The following is a 17217-nucleotide window of genomic DNA, read 5'->3' as shown; positions in this document are numbered from 1 at the left end:
ATATGAGCTAGTAATTGCAAATGCAGGTACTTCTGTACCTGTGATAGCATGTTCCATATTTTCACCTATCGTCAAGTAAATACACGTTTCTAGAATTCTAATTTATTGATGAGTCTTTGTAGATTTGGTTGCTAATAATCTTGTGCATAACTGGAAACAGATTTTCACCATCTTGCATAATCAAACACCTCCAAAATGTAAATGTCTTTATTCATTCACTACATATTATAGAAAAGCAAATCACAACTTTCTTATTTGTCATGAACATGCAGTTCTGGTATCAAGTTTGTAACCCTTTTTAATAATTTCTCCACTGCTTCTATTTGCTTTGTGTAACATGGGAACAAAGTATGGTCTTGATATGCAGGATATTAAAAAAATATGGCAACCAATCCAATAAACAGCATGGAAGTGATATGTAAATCAGAAGTAACACTTGGTAATGTTGCAAGGACATATTTTTTGGCTAGTGATGAGATAATCTGATTTCAAGCAAACTCTGAATAAGTCCTGAAAATGCTGGAAGTACTCACCAGATCAGGCCACATCTGCGAGAGGAGAAATATTTTTAATGTTTTGGATTGAAGTGTCTGGTGAAGTTTTCAACATTTTATGTTTTTATTTCAGATTTTCAGCAGCTGTATTTTCAATTACAGGTAATCCCTGTTGGTCTATTTTTAGGACCCGGGGTTGTATCTGACATATCAATGTACTGTGGTTTTAGTTTTATTTTCTATAGCCTAATGCAAATGGAAGCGTCATGCTAGACTGATCAGAAGTATGTTTTGCAGCAGGTTTTCAAAGCCGCGGGTGGGAATTTTAATGCTAACGGGTATGCACCATTTATAGTGAGGAAGCTTGATGATGGTGATTCAAATCAAAAATTTCATCCTCAACATAAATTGGCCTTGGTCTTTATTTTTGTAAACAGCATGTCTTTTTTCACGGTGCCACTGATTTCAATTCATTTTAGCATTTATAAACTAAAATTGATATGTTCCCTTCAAAATCATAATATTTAAGTTGAGGTAACCAAATTACTTAATATTGAATAAAGGAATGCACACTGGATGCCAAGCTTACTTTACCCCACAATGGCATTAAGATGCCTTTGTGAATAGATTCCATTCTGTGTAAATGTTCCATGCCAGGTCAATTGGAAGAAATGTCATAATTCAGTATGGCACGTACATGGCCTTGTGTGCTTAGGGAGAGTAGGCCAAATAACTGAATCTTTATTCAAACCATGCCAAAAGGTATTGGGTAATTTGGATTTTAGCTGCATTGTAAATTTTCATTTGCCACATACCTGTAACGTTGCCTTTTCAGTCAGGAAGCGTGGGCTAAAATGTAAAGTCCACGGAGAGACGTTTTTTAAATTTTATTTTGACCTCAAGGCTATTTGGTGTTTTTTTTTCCTTCTGTAGCCGTGGCAACTGCCAATTTGATCGGCCTTGTCAAGTAGAAAGATCTGAGTGTTTTGCCAAGCTGAATGGAAAGCAGTATTACTGTATAGGAGGGGAGAGGCAATTGGCCTTGAAACGCAAGCAGTATACGGTGTTGAATTCATGAAAACAAATAGAATTGCTTTTCAAAATCTATCCAAAAATGGTGCAAGTATTTAGATACTATGTTCTTATTCCTTTTTATGATCTCGGCCTTTCGTGCATTGTTCTGATGAAGTTAAAGAAGGTTTTGGGAAAAAGACAAAGTAATCAAAGAGGTTTAAATTAAAATGGCAATTTTAAATTAGTTACGACCGCACATTGACACTATTTATTTAGGACACAGGCTTTCTTTCAAAGGAATTGTGGCAATGTAACTCCTCTGAATATAGTACGTTATTTGTGTAGTTTACTTTTCTCCCAACAGTTTTGGGTTAAAAGCCTACTAATGACATAAAACATGGACAACTGGTATATCTTCTATTCCAAAAATAGTGTTATATGTTTTAACCTGCACCCTTCAGTACTCAGAGCCAAGTGAGTTTTGCCTTAATGATTTAAAGTGATGTACTTCACTTTGAGAGATATTGTTCTGTTTGGTTTTGTGCTCCCCCTTTAGATGGGAAGGTAGCAATTGCTAGAATCTCTGGCTGTAGGATGAGAATGTTTCTTTCTGAAACATAATTTGTAATTCACCATGCCTGTCCTCTCCAAAAACATAAGGCTTTTAGATTAATTTGGTGAGGCTACTCAATCAGTTATATTAAGTCAAGTGCTTTGTATTGTCCATTCATTACTCTGGACTGTCAGAACAAGCATTTTCACACCATTAAGCTATTTGCAACTTAAAAAGAGGGTATTTTACTGATCTTTAATTTAAAAAGGGTTTATCTTTTCTGGGTCAGTGCTGAACATAAGGATTGGTGAATTAAAAAACAAACAAATGCTGGACGAACTCAGCGGGTCAGGTGGCATTTGTGGAGGAAAGCAGAAGACTATGTTTAGCATCAGGGCCCATTTTCATATTGATTAGAGTATTTGGGGTGGGGGGGGGGGGGCTGCAAAGGAATGAGGGTGTGGGGTAATGCCTGGAAAGTGATAGGTGGATACAGGTGAGGGTGGTTTGATTGGCAGATGGGTGGAAAGATTGTCAAAGACTAGAGGTGAAAAGAAGACAAAAGAGTTTCAAATTAGGAAAGAAGAGAAGGAATGAAATGTAAAGCCAGAGGGAGGGATATGGTGGAGGGGACAGTGGGGAGGGGAATATGAGGGAGTAAAAGAGAAATGGGGGACTTTGGAAATGGGAGATGTGCTTATGAAGGAGATTCAAAGGTTCAAAGGCCAGTTTATTGTCACGTGTACCAGTTAAGGTACAGTGAAACTCGAACTGAGCAGGATGGCTTGGGGGGAGGGGTGTGGTGAGAGTGGGAGAAATATATCTGCACCGGGGGGGGGGGGGGGGGGGGGGGGGGGTCTTACTGCAAATTAGAGAATTCAATCATTGTTACTTTTTGTTGTAAGCAAACCAAGCGGAATATGAGGTGCTATTCCTTCAGTTTGCATGTGAGGTCACTCGCAATGATTTTGCTTGTTTTATCACAATCAGCCCAACAAGACCATTCCCATTGGTAAGTGTGGAAGGTCCCTTTATTATTTCCTAATCTTTCACATTATTTGATTTTATAAATGTGAAATATATATTTTAAATAAGCTTGAAGGTATAATACAGTGAAAGAGATTATTTTAAGAGAATGGAAATCACCTGGACAGCAATAACACCTACATCAGGATGCTGTTCATTGATTTCAGCTCCGCCTTTAACACTGTCATCCCCGCCAGCTTGATCACCAAACTCAGCGGACTTGGCATCTCCACCTGCCTCTGCAATTGGACACTGGATTTCCTCACCAACAGACCGCAGTCTGTTAGGGTCAACAACCTCACCTCCTCCACTATAACACTGAACACCGGCGTGCCTCAGGGCTGTGTGCTCAGCCCTCTCCTCTACTCCCTCTTCACCCATGACTGCATCCCTAAGAATGGCTCCAACGCCATCATTAAGTTTGCCTACGACACCACGGTGGTAGGACTGATCAGTGACAACGACGAATCAGCCTACAGGGATGAGGTCCAGCACCTGACAGCCTGGTGTGCCAACAATAACCTCGTCCTCAACTCCAAGAAGACAAAGGAAATTATTGTTGACTTCAGGAAGATCAGAGGGGGCAGACATACCCCCATCCATATAAACGGGACTGAGGTGGAGCGCGTCTCCAACTACAAATTCCTCGGGGTACACATCTCGGAGGATCTGTCCTGGTCCCTCAACACCTCCAAGCTGATCAAAAAGGCGCAGCAGCGCCTTTACTTCCTGAGGAGGCTCAAGAAAGCCCACCTGTCCCCCCAGATCCTGACCAACTTTTACCACTGTACCATCGAAAGCATCCTGACCACCTGCTTCATGGTATGGTACAGCAGCTGCACTGCTGCGGACAGGAAGGCACTACAACGGGTGGTGAAAACCGCTCAGTACATCATTGGTGCCCCGCTCCCTGCCATGGATGCCCTCCACCGAAAACGGTGTCTGAGACGGTCCGGGAAGATCATTAAAAACCCCTCCCACCCCAACCATGGACTGTTTGCCCTCCTCCCATCAGGGAGGCGGTACAGGAGCCTCAGGTCTCGTACCAGTAAGATGAGGAACAGCTTCTACAATAATACCATCACATTGCTGAACTCGGAGTCCCGCCGATAGACTTCTCCAGTCTCTCCGTCCATATTGTTTGATTATTCTGTATTTTTATTTTTATTTCTATATTGCACTATACTACGGACTGACGCTAAACTGCATTTCGTTGTACCCATACTCGTATTTGTGCAATGACATTAAAGTTGAATTGAATTGAATTGAAAGAAATAAGCTGCAGTTGCTGGAAATCAGGGAAAAAAAGAGAAAAGGCTGGAAACACACATTCGGGTGAAGCACCTTCTGTGGAAAGAGAAACAGTTAACGGTTCAGGTCAAAATTGAAGGGTTTTTGTCTTGAGACTGGAGTATTTTATCATCATACTAGACGTTGGGTTCCAGTCACATGGGAGGCCTGGTGCCACAACGCAACCTGTTCCCGTTCCCCCAACGCAATATTCCACCACTCACCCATAGCCCCTAACTGCGCAGGCGCGGCTCATTTCCCCATATCCGACAGCACTCCCTCCCTCTCTTCATGCGTGGGAGGAGGGGAGAGGGTGTGTGTTGGCGGGGGGGGGGAGAGAGGGTGATGTGGGGGGGGGGCGTCTGGAGGCGGGGGGGTGATGGGGGGGGGCGGCGGGGGGTTGTGAGGGAGGGGGGGGGAAGCAAGCGTTGTGGAGTGAGAGAGGGGGGGTGTGGTGGCGGGGGGGGGGGGGTGGGGAGAGAGCTCGGAGAAAAGACGGGGGTTATGGGGGAGTATCACAGGGGAGGGGGGCAGGAGCCAGCGAGGGGGACCAGAGGGGAAGGGTCTGGAGAACTCACAGTGGACGATGTGGACTCACAGCGGTCGCTGGACGTTCTCCGCTAGGATCAGAGTCTTCGTTTTCCGTTTGGCAACATCTCCCTCCGAAAATTGTGCCTGGTTGGAGACCTCCGCCGGCCATCCAGAGCCTCCGTCAGCTCCAGTAAAGACGCGATGGCGCTGGAAGGGGCGGACCGTCCTGTGGAGTGACATGAGAAAAGACCAATCCTCGCGGCTCCCACTGGTAGGAGAGTAGATCGATCTGCGCAGGCGCAATTTTTAAACCGTGCTGAATTTTACATTAGACCACCGATCGGAACGAAACTTGGTGCAATCGCAGCAGAGGTGAACGGTGAGTAAGCTGGCGAAAAATCGTAGCGCTGTCGCGTACTGTTTTTGCGCAAATAGAATGACCGTGCAAACCGGAAGATAACAAGATCAGAATTTTAATCATGTCAAGATAGATGTACAGGTGAACAGTTCATATGAAACAGAGCTATGAAATTCTTACTTGCAGCAGCAGCACAACAGATAGAGTCATCATAGCACTCATATTACAGAAATGAGAACTTGGTGGATATTCACATGAATAACTCTTGAACACTAAGTTAGCTCTTCTGTTATGGTTATTCAGAATGCTGCTGCGCCTGGTATTGGAATATGTTTCAGATGGCCGATTAAAATTGATTGTGTTTGGGTTCAAGAGTTTGTGTCCGAATCCGAAGTTCATGATGTTACAGGAGCGGAGTAGAAGCTACAGTTGATGCACTTTTGCTGGAACTGGTGATCTTGTAAACAGTCGCCTCATTGGCTGCAAATGGACAGTGCTGAAAATGCGTTGTGGTGCGGGCAAGTGAATCTGTGCAGCACGAAACTCTGTTGATCTTTCAGGCTGTGGATGGGAGTAGATGTGGACAAACTGGTTTCAAGATGCAGTGAAGAGCAGCGGTGTGGAGGGAATACATAGACCATCACAAGAGAACGCAAATGTCAGAATCTGGAGCTATAAAACAAACTGCTGAAGAACTCAGCAGGCCAAGCAGCATCTGTGTTTCGGAAGAGTCTTGACCCGAAATGTCGACTGTACATTTCTTTCCACAAATGCTACCTGACCTACTGAGTTTCTTTGGCTGTTTTATTAAGGAAAAGGATCAGATAGAAGGTGGGAGTGCTTGAGTAATGCAAGGAAGTGCATAAGAACAGAGAAGGTGGAAGTCCACAAAGAAGATCATTCACTGCCTGTTTTTAAAGTGATCTAAGCTAAGGGCCTCTCTAAAGTTACCAGTGGTGGAGAATAGATGTTCCAGCCACAATATTCTAGTTGATGAGGGTTCCACCTAATGGTGTTCACTATTGCTGCTGGACCTGTTCTTTAGATTTACTTTGATTTTGTAACTCCTTTACCGTCCAATGAAATATTAATTGTAATTGTGATTACAAGCCATGGAGTGGATGATGCACTTGTCAACAAATCAAAAGGAAAAGACTGCAGATGCTGGTAACCTGAAACAAAACCTGGAAATGCTGGAAATGCTCAGCAAATCGGGCAGCACCTGTGGAAAGAGAAGCCGTGCAGTTTAGTTTATTGTCAAGTGTAGTATTGTCACGAGGTACAGTGAAAAGCTTTGTTAAAGTTTTGGACCCTTTGTCCGAGCAGGGAAAGATGGCAATGCGAGTACGTTTTCAGTGGGGGGTTATAACAAAGCGAGTGCCAACCATAGGTTGTCAAAATGACCCAATGCATGGAATTGTCATTGTATTAAGCTACTGTGCCTGTGCAATGAGCTGCTAATGTAAAGATGATGGGACTTGCCCAACAGTCTAGACCTCTGCATGTTGGATAAGATATAAAACAAAAATGGAAAACGCTGGAAGTACCCTGGAAGCTAGGTAACATTTGCAAAAAGAGAACCAGTTCATATTTTAGGTGAGGGGCTCTTATTAAATTGGTTTAATGATCAAACAGGATTGGTTGGTTGTTAGTGAGCTATTTGTCTTTATTTTGTGATTCCCGTGCTGCTCCACATAGTGTATGATAGCCCAAATTCTGCTTTGGGTGTCACTTTGCTATTTATGTTGTGATATTATGGACCTTGATTGGCCCATTGCTAGTCTTCATTGCTGTCCATGAAATGCCAGTGCGGAATCCTCCTTCTCGCCGGTGATGACATCATATCTATCTATATATCTATAAAACTCTGGGGCTATCCGTCCGGCTGCCGTCCGGATCCCTTTCTGCCTTTTGATTCGTGCCCGATACTCGCAGATGTCCAATCGGAATGGCCGATGCTCGCAGATGTCCAATCGGAATGGATCCATTTGCATGTACGGCTGCCGGCTGCATTTCTTCCTTTGATTCATTGCCACGCCCAATCCAGACGCTCAATCTCCGAGATCTTTTCCATTTCGGTAGAGATTTCGCTTTTCTTTCTAAGTATCCGCTCCTCATTACATTTCGTCGTGTTGAAGTACACGTTTTTAATCAAATCCTTCCCCCCTCCCCCACCCCCAAGTATTTCAAAAATAAACTGGCTTCTCCATTTACATGTCAGCTTCCAACACACTTCGAAACAAAGTTGCAAGACAGGAACACTGAACTTTTCACTGCTGCAGCAGGCAGGGAGGTGCCATTGGATTTTTTTTTAAATCCACTGCTGAGGGAGGCAGGGCAGTGCTGGAATCTTACTTTTGAGAATGGCTTCAGTTCCATTGGAGGAGACGGGTGCATGGTGGAATATTGTGTTGGGGGATCACACCATTGGGGGAGCAGACCCAACGGGTCTGCACTTGGTCTAGTATCTATTAAAACTCTGATCTTGGATGTGTGTGTATTTGTGCGTGTGTGTTTGTTCGTGTATAATCACATCAGCTCGAAAAATCGATGCGCTAACGGTAACGTTTACATATTCCGCTAGAGATTTTCCCCACCTGGAGTCCGAAATCGCCTTATCTGAAAAATTAATGCTTTATTTCTCCAATTATTAATGAAAATGTTCAAGAATCTGAAAAGACTTTGACAAAAACCCACTGTCTTCTTGCTCGCACTGCAAGTGACGTCACCCCCCCCCCCCCCCCCCCCTCGAACACGGGCCCTGCCTGGAGCCTGTAGCCGGCCTCCCGTGGGGGCTACGGGTAAGGGATGGGTGCGTTGGGGGCAGCCATCAGCCGGAGCGAGGGAGTATTGCATTCGGGAACCAGCCCACCCCTATGACGACGCGCCCCCACCCCTCAAACTCTACCCTCCTCCCTCTCTGCCCTCCCCCCCCGCTCCCTCTCTGTCCCCCTCCCACTCCCTCTCTACCCCCACACCTCCCGTGGGGGCTCCAGGTAGAGGACAGCTGCGTTGGTGGAGCAGACCGAATGGGTCTGCACTTGGTCCAGCAAGGTATAAAATCAGACTCCAGCATATGATTGAGAACTGCAAAATTTAAAAAAAGTGTTGTGCGCATCAACTGTGTGGAATGTTTATCTTGTACCTGGATTATTATAATATAAATCATTCCTACTGCTTTCATGTCCTATCCAAAAGCGTTTCAGAGAGAGTGATTAGCTTGCTGTTCTTTTGGCTGCACTTGCAGTGTTTTTGTCACAGGTGTTAAAATGGCCAACAAATCGAACCATAAGATGTTCGCAACTCAGCTGGTTTATACAACATATTGTATGGTGTGTGTAATTGTTAGTGATGATATACAGACTAGCGCCTGGTGCTTCATACGGCTTGTGTAGAGAACTGATCTTCTTAGATACAGCATCTCTTGAGAACATGGATGGGTAATGTTTTGGGTCTTCAGCCTGATTGTAGGAAAGAAGTGGGGGGGAGGGGGAAGAGAAGAAACCTGGAAGACAGAAGGGCAGGACAAAGTTTGGTAGGTAATAGGAAATACAGTTGAGGGGCAGAGGGGTTTGATAGGCGGGAGGTTGGACAATGGCCAGAGGTGAAAAGACAAAAAGTGTGAGACAGAAGGATTAAAGAGATGTGAAACTGGAGGACAAATGTAGGTGGAGGTAGGGGAAAGAAATGGGTGCGAGTGTAGGAAGGACACGAGTGGTGGGGGGGGGGGGGGAGAAGAGGGAGAAGAAGGGTTTTGGTTACCTAAAATTGAAGAATTCATTGATCATGCCGATCAGCTACCCAAGCGGAATCTGAGAAGCTGTTCCTCCAGTTTGTGAGTGGAATCATTCTGGCAATGGAGAAGGCCAAGGACAGAAAGGTCAGTTTGTAAATGGGAAGAGGAGTTAAAATGGGTAGCAACTAGGAAATCCAGAAGGCCTCGGCGGATCAACCGTAAGTGTTAGTGCATTTCGTTGTCTCTGTACTGTACACTGACAATGACAATTAAAGTTGAATCTGAATCTGAATCTGAAGTGTTCGATGAAAAACAGCAATATGAAGCGCCGAGTATTAATCTGTATATCATCGCTAACAATTACAACGAACCAGATGTAGTTGTGGGCTTATTACAGTGCAATTTGTTGGCGATTTGAACATCTATGAAAAATACACTGCAAGTGCAGCCAAAATAATAGCAAATGTTCGGCAAAACCAAGTCTATGCTTGGTCTCGACAATGTACAGGAAGCCACAACGGGAACACGTAGATGAGGAGGACTATTGGGGATCCTGAATGGAAGCGAGGGAGGAGGTATGGGGATGGGTGTTACATCTCCTGTGGTTGCAGGGGAAAGTACCTGAGGAATGAATGGTTTAGGTGGGAAGGGATGAGTGAATCAAGGAGTTGCAAAGGGAGCGGTCTCTGCGGAAGGCAGAAAGTGGAGGTGATGGGAAGATGTGACTAGTGGTGTTGGATGCGGAGGCTCATGGGATGAAAGGTGAGGACCTGGGGAATATCCTTTTTTCATCTTGGGGTGGAGAGGGGGGTGGTACACAGAGGAGACATGGATGCAAGATCCATTTATGACAGCGGGGGGAATACATGTTCCCTAAGGAACGAGGGCATCTTGGATGTCCTAGAATGGAAATTCTCATTTTTGGAGGAGATGCGGCAAGGACTGAAATTGAGAATAGTGGACTGTGGCATTGTAAGAGGGTGGGTGGGAGTAAGTGTAGTCCAGATAACTGGGAGTCGGTAGATTTGTAGCAGACATCAGTCGATAGTCTCCCCTGTGATGCAGACAGGGAGATCAAAAAAGGGGAGAAAGGTGGCAGAGATAGCGATCCCCTGCATATTTTTTTTTAAAATCTCACGGCTAAAACACATTGATATAAAAATATAACATTGTAGCTTCAACTTTAAGATGAGTATAACTCATTGAAGAATTTTAAAGGCCAGATTCTCACCATCTAGAGTGTGGTCATGGCCTCCCATCTATCTCATTGGAGACCTTTGTACTATCTTTAATTAGACTATATTAGACTTTATCTTGCAGTAAATGATATACCCTTTATCCAGTATCTGTACACTGTGGAGGGCGTGATTATAATCATGTACAGTGTTTTTGTCGACTGGAGGGCACGCAACATAAAAGCTTTTCACTCTACCTAGATACACCTGACAACAATAATAAACGCAAATATTTGTATTTTCCTGCTTGCTGGAGAAATTTTGCATTACCTCTTCATTGAAATCTTTTGCACCTCACAAGCAATTTATAAATAGGAAATAGTAATTTTCCTTCTTGTTATCATATAGTTGCAGTTACATCTACAGAAAGCCTTTACTTATCAGAATATGCACTTGTTCCTTTTTCAGAAAAAAACACTTGTTTTGTGGAGCAAATAATTAACTACAGATGAATGGCATGCCCAGCAGCAAGATTCAAGCATGTGCTGTTCCTTTGAAGTCACTGTAAGCTAGATACTTGTACACTGTAGACGGCTTGATTGTAGTACACTTGTAAGCTCATATTTTCCCAATGTAGATGGATTTTTGGTGTTTGGGAAGTGAACTGTTGTCCTGGCAACCTTTCCTAAACGACACCGAGTAAGTGGTATACATTGTGGTGGTAGCCGCAGATGCTACTTACAACTTGGCAACTCGTGCATGAGCCGAGGAGATGAAGCACTCCAGGTTGAAACGTGGCTCTTGCAAATCCTGTCTTCTCACTGGACGCAGAATTGCCTGGATTTGTGTATTAGAAATATAGCTTATCTTTGTGGTCTCCCGATTCCAGTTGTATGTGCACTTACAGATGTAGGGTGTGGGCCTGATGCTGATTCTCAAGCAAAATGCAAAAAGCGAGAGAGTTAGATTTAGCTCTTAGGGCTAAAGGAATCAAGTGATATGGGGGAAAAAGAAGGAACAGGCTACTGATTTTGGATGATCAGTCATGATCATATTGACTGGCGGTGCTAGCTCAAAGGACTGAATGGCCTGCTATTTTCTATGTTTCTATCCTTGGTTGTATTAATGAGCCCTGACGACATATCATACAACAGTCTGTCGTACCATATCCACATTTGGGTACGATAACATTTAGGAGACATTTGGACAAGTACATAGATAGAAAAAGTTTGGTGGGATATGGGCTGAACACAGGCAGATGGGATCAATGGAGATGGGGTATCTTGGTCTGCATGGACAAGTTGGGCTGAAGGGCCTGTTTTCACGCTATGTGACTTCATGACGTGATTTGGAGTTCTGCAGATTTTTCTAGTTTACACATTGGATTTCCATGTCTGTCACAGATGGCAAACCTGGCTTTAGACTTTAATTGGTGCAGAAGATATCTTGGAGCAGTGTCAGATCCAAGCAAACTACTAGTCTATATTCCGTGCCTGCTCCTTCTGGGCTCAGGAGAGTTTTAACCAGTTGATGATTTTCAGATGTGAACTATGGGGTATTTATTCAGTTTGCCTTCCAAGTTTAATGACCCACAAATTACAGGGACACGGATAGGAAAGATTTGGAGTGATATGGGACAAACACAAGCAAATTAGACTAGCGTTGATAGGCATTTTGGTTGCATGGATGAGCTGGGCTGAAAGGGCCTGTATGTGTGTGAACTGTATGGTTCTATGATCCTAAACTCTGACTTTTAAATTCTGAGTGTACAAGCAGCCTGCCTCTGGAATCATAGAGTGCAATGACGAGCTGCAGTTCTGACACACAAACCCTGGCTATTCTGCATCCAGTTAAAAAGGCAGGTGTCACACTGGAGAGCTTCACCACCTCTGCTCAACCCCGCGTTGTAAAATTGTAACCGATATCCACTGTGAGCACCACACCACCAGCAACACAGTATTTGTGAGAAAAGATAATATTGTTTATTTTATTTCCTCAGTAAAGGCAGAGGTAAGTGACATAATAATTTATTTTATCCCAAAATGCCAACAATTTTAGGATGGCGTTGCTTTGAATTGTCACTTACATAGGAACACATTGACTTTATAATCTGCGTAGGCGGGAACTGCAAATGCTGGTTTATGCCGAAGAGAGACACAAAGTGCTGTGACTCCAGTCTGAAGAAGGATTCCGACCCGAATCGTCACCCATCCATTTTCTCCAGAGATGCTGCCTGACCCACTGAGTTACTCCAGCACTTTGTGTCTATCTACTTTATAAGCTGTTTTGCTTTATTTTACAATGTTCTAAAAATGTTTCTCAGATTTTGAAATTGTTCAAGTGACTTTGTAATGTTGGCACTTAACCCATCTACCAAACACTTGACAATATTCAATTCTGCTTATCTCCAATAATCTTTTATCATCTTAACACTTGTTGTGCTTCAGTTTGATTTGACTTACTCAACAAGTGTTTCTATTGTTTTAGGTGTTGATCTCTAAAGCAATATTCAGTGCAGTTTACTATATTAAAACACAATCATTTTTCCTTTGTGGTATGCATTACATATGTATGACTCTTATATCATGAAATAAATAGAAGGATGCTATTAAACATAGGCATAATTATATTTTGTCAACCCTGGTTCAGTTGTCTAAATGAAATTGGATGAAAGCAATAAATCGTGCTTTTACAAAAATAAATGGAATTCTTGCTCCATAATTCCAATTCCATGACTTAATTCGTTGGTGAAAAATCAGCTTGCAGTTCAAAAGTAAGGAGCAAAAATCTGTGAAAACATCAATGTTAATCGTTCCTCACAGGCGTTAGTTTAATGTTTGAAGAATTTTGTGTTAGAAATTGTGTTCCTCTTTTCATCTTGCATGTCAGTGACCAAACAGGGGCAAAGGTGAATCTTGATGCTTGGAAGTGGCATGGTAAACAAATGGCAAGCGAACAAGGTGGTACAGTTTGTATCTAAGACGTGCTCTGAATTTAATTGATGGAATGAAAGCCAACGGGTTTTTAAAGTGAAATAGATTTTAAGCGAACATGTGTTTGCATAATATAACACATCTGGTATTTACTCAGAAACTAAGCTGAGGAGAGAAAATAGAAAAATATCCAGAGTCACTGACAGCCCATTCAAGCGGGTGAAATCCAAGATCTACCTCTTTCAAGCCATGCTATTCACCTTCTTTCCATGCAGAACTTCTCAATAGTAAGACTGTTCCAAGCAAAATCACACTTGAAATTGATTTAACACCCTCAGATCATTTTCTGAACACGTGTTAAAGCCACTGCGTGACTTTGTTCTTCTAAAATATTCACTGTCACTTTCTATGGGCTCTTAGATGAGTGTCGATATAAAGTGATTTTGGAATCGGGTGATTGGCTTACATCTGGGCAAATTACTTCAGTGCTTGCAAATTTGCTGCCATGAGATGGTGCTACAGAGTACCACATTTTTTGAACATTAGCTTGAGAGTGGTTGACAGGAAAATGCTTGAAGCCATTATTAGAAATGTAGCAATATGACACTTAGAAAATTTTAACATGTTTGGCCAGAATCAACATGATTTTAAGATAGGAAAGTTTTGTTTGACAAATTAAATATAGGTTATGATTACTAGGATAGTCAGTGTATCAGGAATTTCAATTGTCATTTGATCACACCACATAGAACCCTAATCAACTCTAATAAAATCTTTGAGATTGGCTGATATATTGCAATGATAAAAAATTTATCATGCCAATAGTCATGAAATCCATGGTTGTGCCAACGTGTTCAGTTGCCGAGTTAAGATTACAGGTATGCAGATGGGTTGAAGAGCCATGTCGTCGTAGGAAAGTAGCTGTTCCTGAACCTAGAGGGTTGGGACTTCAGGCTTCTGTCTCTCGCACTGGTACAAGTCTGTCCAACCTCTCCATGTACCTAATAGCCCTAATTCAGATATTATCTGGTAAACCTCCTCTGCACCCTTCACAAAGCCTGCATCCTTAATGTTCAATTTTCAATTCAATTGAACTTTAATGTCATTGGAATACAACGACCAGAACTGCACGCAATACTCCAAATATGGCCTAACCAAAGTCTGATGAAGGTGCATCATGACTTTCGGACTCGTATATTCAATGCCCCGACATATGAAAGCAAGCACACAATATGACTTCTTTACCACTCTATCTACCTGTGTAGGCTCTTTTAGGGAGTTATGGACTTGGACCCCAAGATATATCTGTACGTCTCTCTGTTTTGCAGGAGGATGGCTCCAAAATGGGAATGAAAGGACTGGAAATTGTTGAACTGTCCTTTCAAATCAGATTAGACCTGTATCTGGACCTGTTTTGAGTTCATTCTGAGCCAAATACTTCCAGTGTAAAAGCAAATGGTGCTATCAGTGCTCTGCACTTGAGGTGGCATTCTGTGATGAGATTCTACTCCAGATCACTGATACTACATCAGAATCAGAGCATATCCTTCCATTTTTTTGCCTGAAATATTCAAGAAACCGTTGAGCCTTATAACTGGAAAATACCAAATCATCTTTATTTGTTTTTAAGTTTTGTGCGGATTATTTTCAGCTGGGGAGTGTGACGTTTTTCAACTAAAGGCACCAACTGTTGTATTTCTATATTGTTATGCTGTGGACGTTTGTGTGACATTGCATATTCTGTGGCTTATTTGTGGTGATACTGTAGCTGTCCAAGATTCAAATGCTGTTGACAAATGTTACATGGAACAGGGCAGCGCAGGAACAGGCCCTTGATGTCTCTGCTGAACATGATGTGTACTTAGAACAATCCCCACATTATCCATATCGCCTCGCTTCGGCAGCACATATACTAAAATTGGAACGATACAGAGAAGATTAGCATGGCCCCTGCGCAAGGATGACACGCAAATTCGTGAAGCGTTCCATTTTTTTTAATGCATTTCGTTGTCTCTGTACTGTACACTGACAATGACAATTAAAATTGAAATTAAATTGAATCTGAATATTCCTCCATTGTGTATTCATGTGCCTATCCATGTACGTATTCAGGCACCTCCCACTCTCTGAGTTTGTACGTTCTCCCTGTGACCGCATGGGTTTTCTCCAGGTGCTCCGGCTTCCTCTCACACTCCAAACGATGTACAGATTTGTCGGTTGATTTGCATCTGTAAATTGTCCCTAGCGTGTAGGATAGTGTTAGTGCACGGGGATGATCGCTGGTTGGAGTCGGCTGAAGGACCTGATTCCACGCTGTATCTCTAAAGTCTAAAGTAAAGTCTAATTTTGTGCAATGTACAGCTCACCCAGAGGCCTTTTGACTCATGGATCATGTGTTGGATTTCCCGGAGTTCTAAAGTACCACTCACCTAATTCTTCATGAATAGACTTTGGGATTAATTATTTTAGCTCCTGACAGATCATATGAAGGAACACTGAAGATTATCCAGGTTGAAGGTCTCTCATCGATGTTGCAGGTGGAATGTAGATGTTTGACTGCCGATAAAGGGAATAGGCAGAGAGTGCAGGGTCATTCCCTATTGATCATTCCCTTCAAACACATGTTCTGCAGGGGAAAACAAGGAGAAAGCAGCAGCAGTCAGGTCTGTGGCATTGAGACTGGTTCTGAGGCACAGCAGGGGAGGCTGAAGCCAGGCAGAGCGATTGTGGTAGGAGAATCGTTAGTTGGGGGTGTGGGACAGACAGGAGAATCTGTGGTTGCAAACTGTATTCCAGGATGGTGTGTTGCCTCCTTGTTGCCTCGGTCTCTAGTTTTAGTTGGGTTTTGCATGGGTTTGCAATCCACTTTGTGCTGTTATGGCATCTTTCCCAAAACCCATTGAAAGTTTATGCAGTACATCATTGAACACTGTTGCATAAATCTACATAGCAACAGATTCTAGCTAACTCTATCTATGACATGGATGATGTTTCAAAGCTGCGTAGAATTTTACACGTTTCTATTTCTAAGTCAATGGTTCTTAACCTTTTGGCAATACGTGAACAAATTACTGGATGTGGTATGTAGCTTTGTTAGCTTTCCTAAACATGGGCTCAACAAATGGATATGTTATTTATGACCCCCGATAAAGCCCCAAACGACCCCGCATGGGGGTCCCGACCCCCAGGTTAAGAACCACTGATCTTAGTGGAGGAGGCAATGAATGCACTGAAGTAATGTGTTAAAGACATTAATTATAATTAATGATCATAGATTTACTCTTGCAGATCCGCGATAGCTGACCTGAATAGATTGTATTTCTATCACAATAATAATTTAATTCACAATTTAATTCCGTATTTAAGGCTAGATATGTGTGGCCATTCTTTAAGTTTGTAGTTTGGGTATCTATTAATCTTTTTTGAACAGCAGAGTCGAGAGTCAAGTCAAGAGCATTTAATTGTCAGATATACCGAAAATAGAACAAATTAATTATTTTGCAGCTATTCTTGAAACTGGTGCTCACAATTTTCAGACTGCTATCCATTCTTCCCAATGGTAGGTGCAAAATGAGATCATGGCCAGGGTGGTGTGGATCTCTGATGATATTGGCTTTCATTTTAAGGCAGCGCCTTCTATAGATCCTTTCGATGGTGGGGGAGATCAATACCCATGATGGACAAGTGTCCACCACTTTTTCCAATCTCATTCGTTCCTGGGCATTCGGTTTGTAGAAACAGGACGTGATTAAACTGGTCAATATACTCTTTACTATATGCCTGTAGAAGTTGAATAGAATATTCAATGATGTGTTGAATCTCCACATACTTAAGGAAGTAGAGGCATTGATGGCCTTTCCTTATGATTGCATTCATGTACTGTGCCCTGAACAGATCTTCAGAGATATGCATGCCCTGGAACTTGAAGTTGTTGACTCTCCATCATGAACCAATCGATGAAGACGGGTTCGTGGAGCCTCAGCTTTCCCCATCTTAAGTCAACAATTTAGAGGCAAATTGTTGTCCTGGCACCATTCAATCAGATTGGCAACCTATAGTGTTTCTATATCCAAATTTGTTGCAAAGAACCACTGCCCTTTTCTCCTT

General features: G+C 42.7%; 1 protein-coding gene and 1 non-coding gene across 2 annotated transcripts in view; both read left to right on the top strand.

Annotated features, from left to right (window-relative positions):
* LOC129695559 (E3 ubiquitin-protein ligase UHRF1-like) overlaps positions 1-17217 on the top strand; it is a 106004-nt gene that overhangs the window by 64942 nt on the left and 23845 nt on the right. The gene's annotated exons all lie outside the window — the stretch shown is intronic.
* LOC129695975 (U6 spliceosomal RNA) lies at positions 15003-15105 on the top strand. The gene has a single exon (XR_008723261.1). It is a non-coding gene; the product is annotated as a U6 spliceosomal RNA (small nuclear RNA).

This window comes from Leucoraja erinacea, chromosome 3 (assembly GCF_028641065.1).
Source record: "Leucoraja erinacea ecotype New England chromosome 3, Leri_hhj_1, whole genome shotgun sequence".
NCBI classification, from domain to species: domain Eukaryota; kingdom Metazoa; phylum Chordata; class Chondrichthyes; order Rajiformes; family Rajidae; genus Leucoraja; species Leucoraja erinaceus.
Note: the sequence above shows the minus strand (reverse complement) of the source record. Positions and strands in the feature narration are given on the sequence as shown.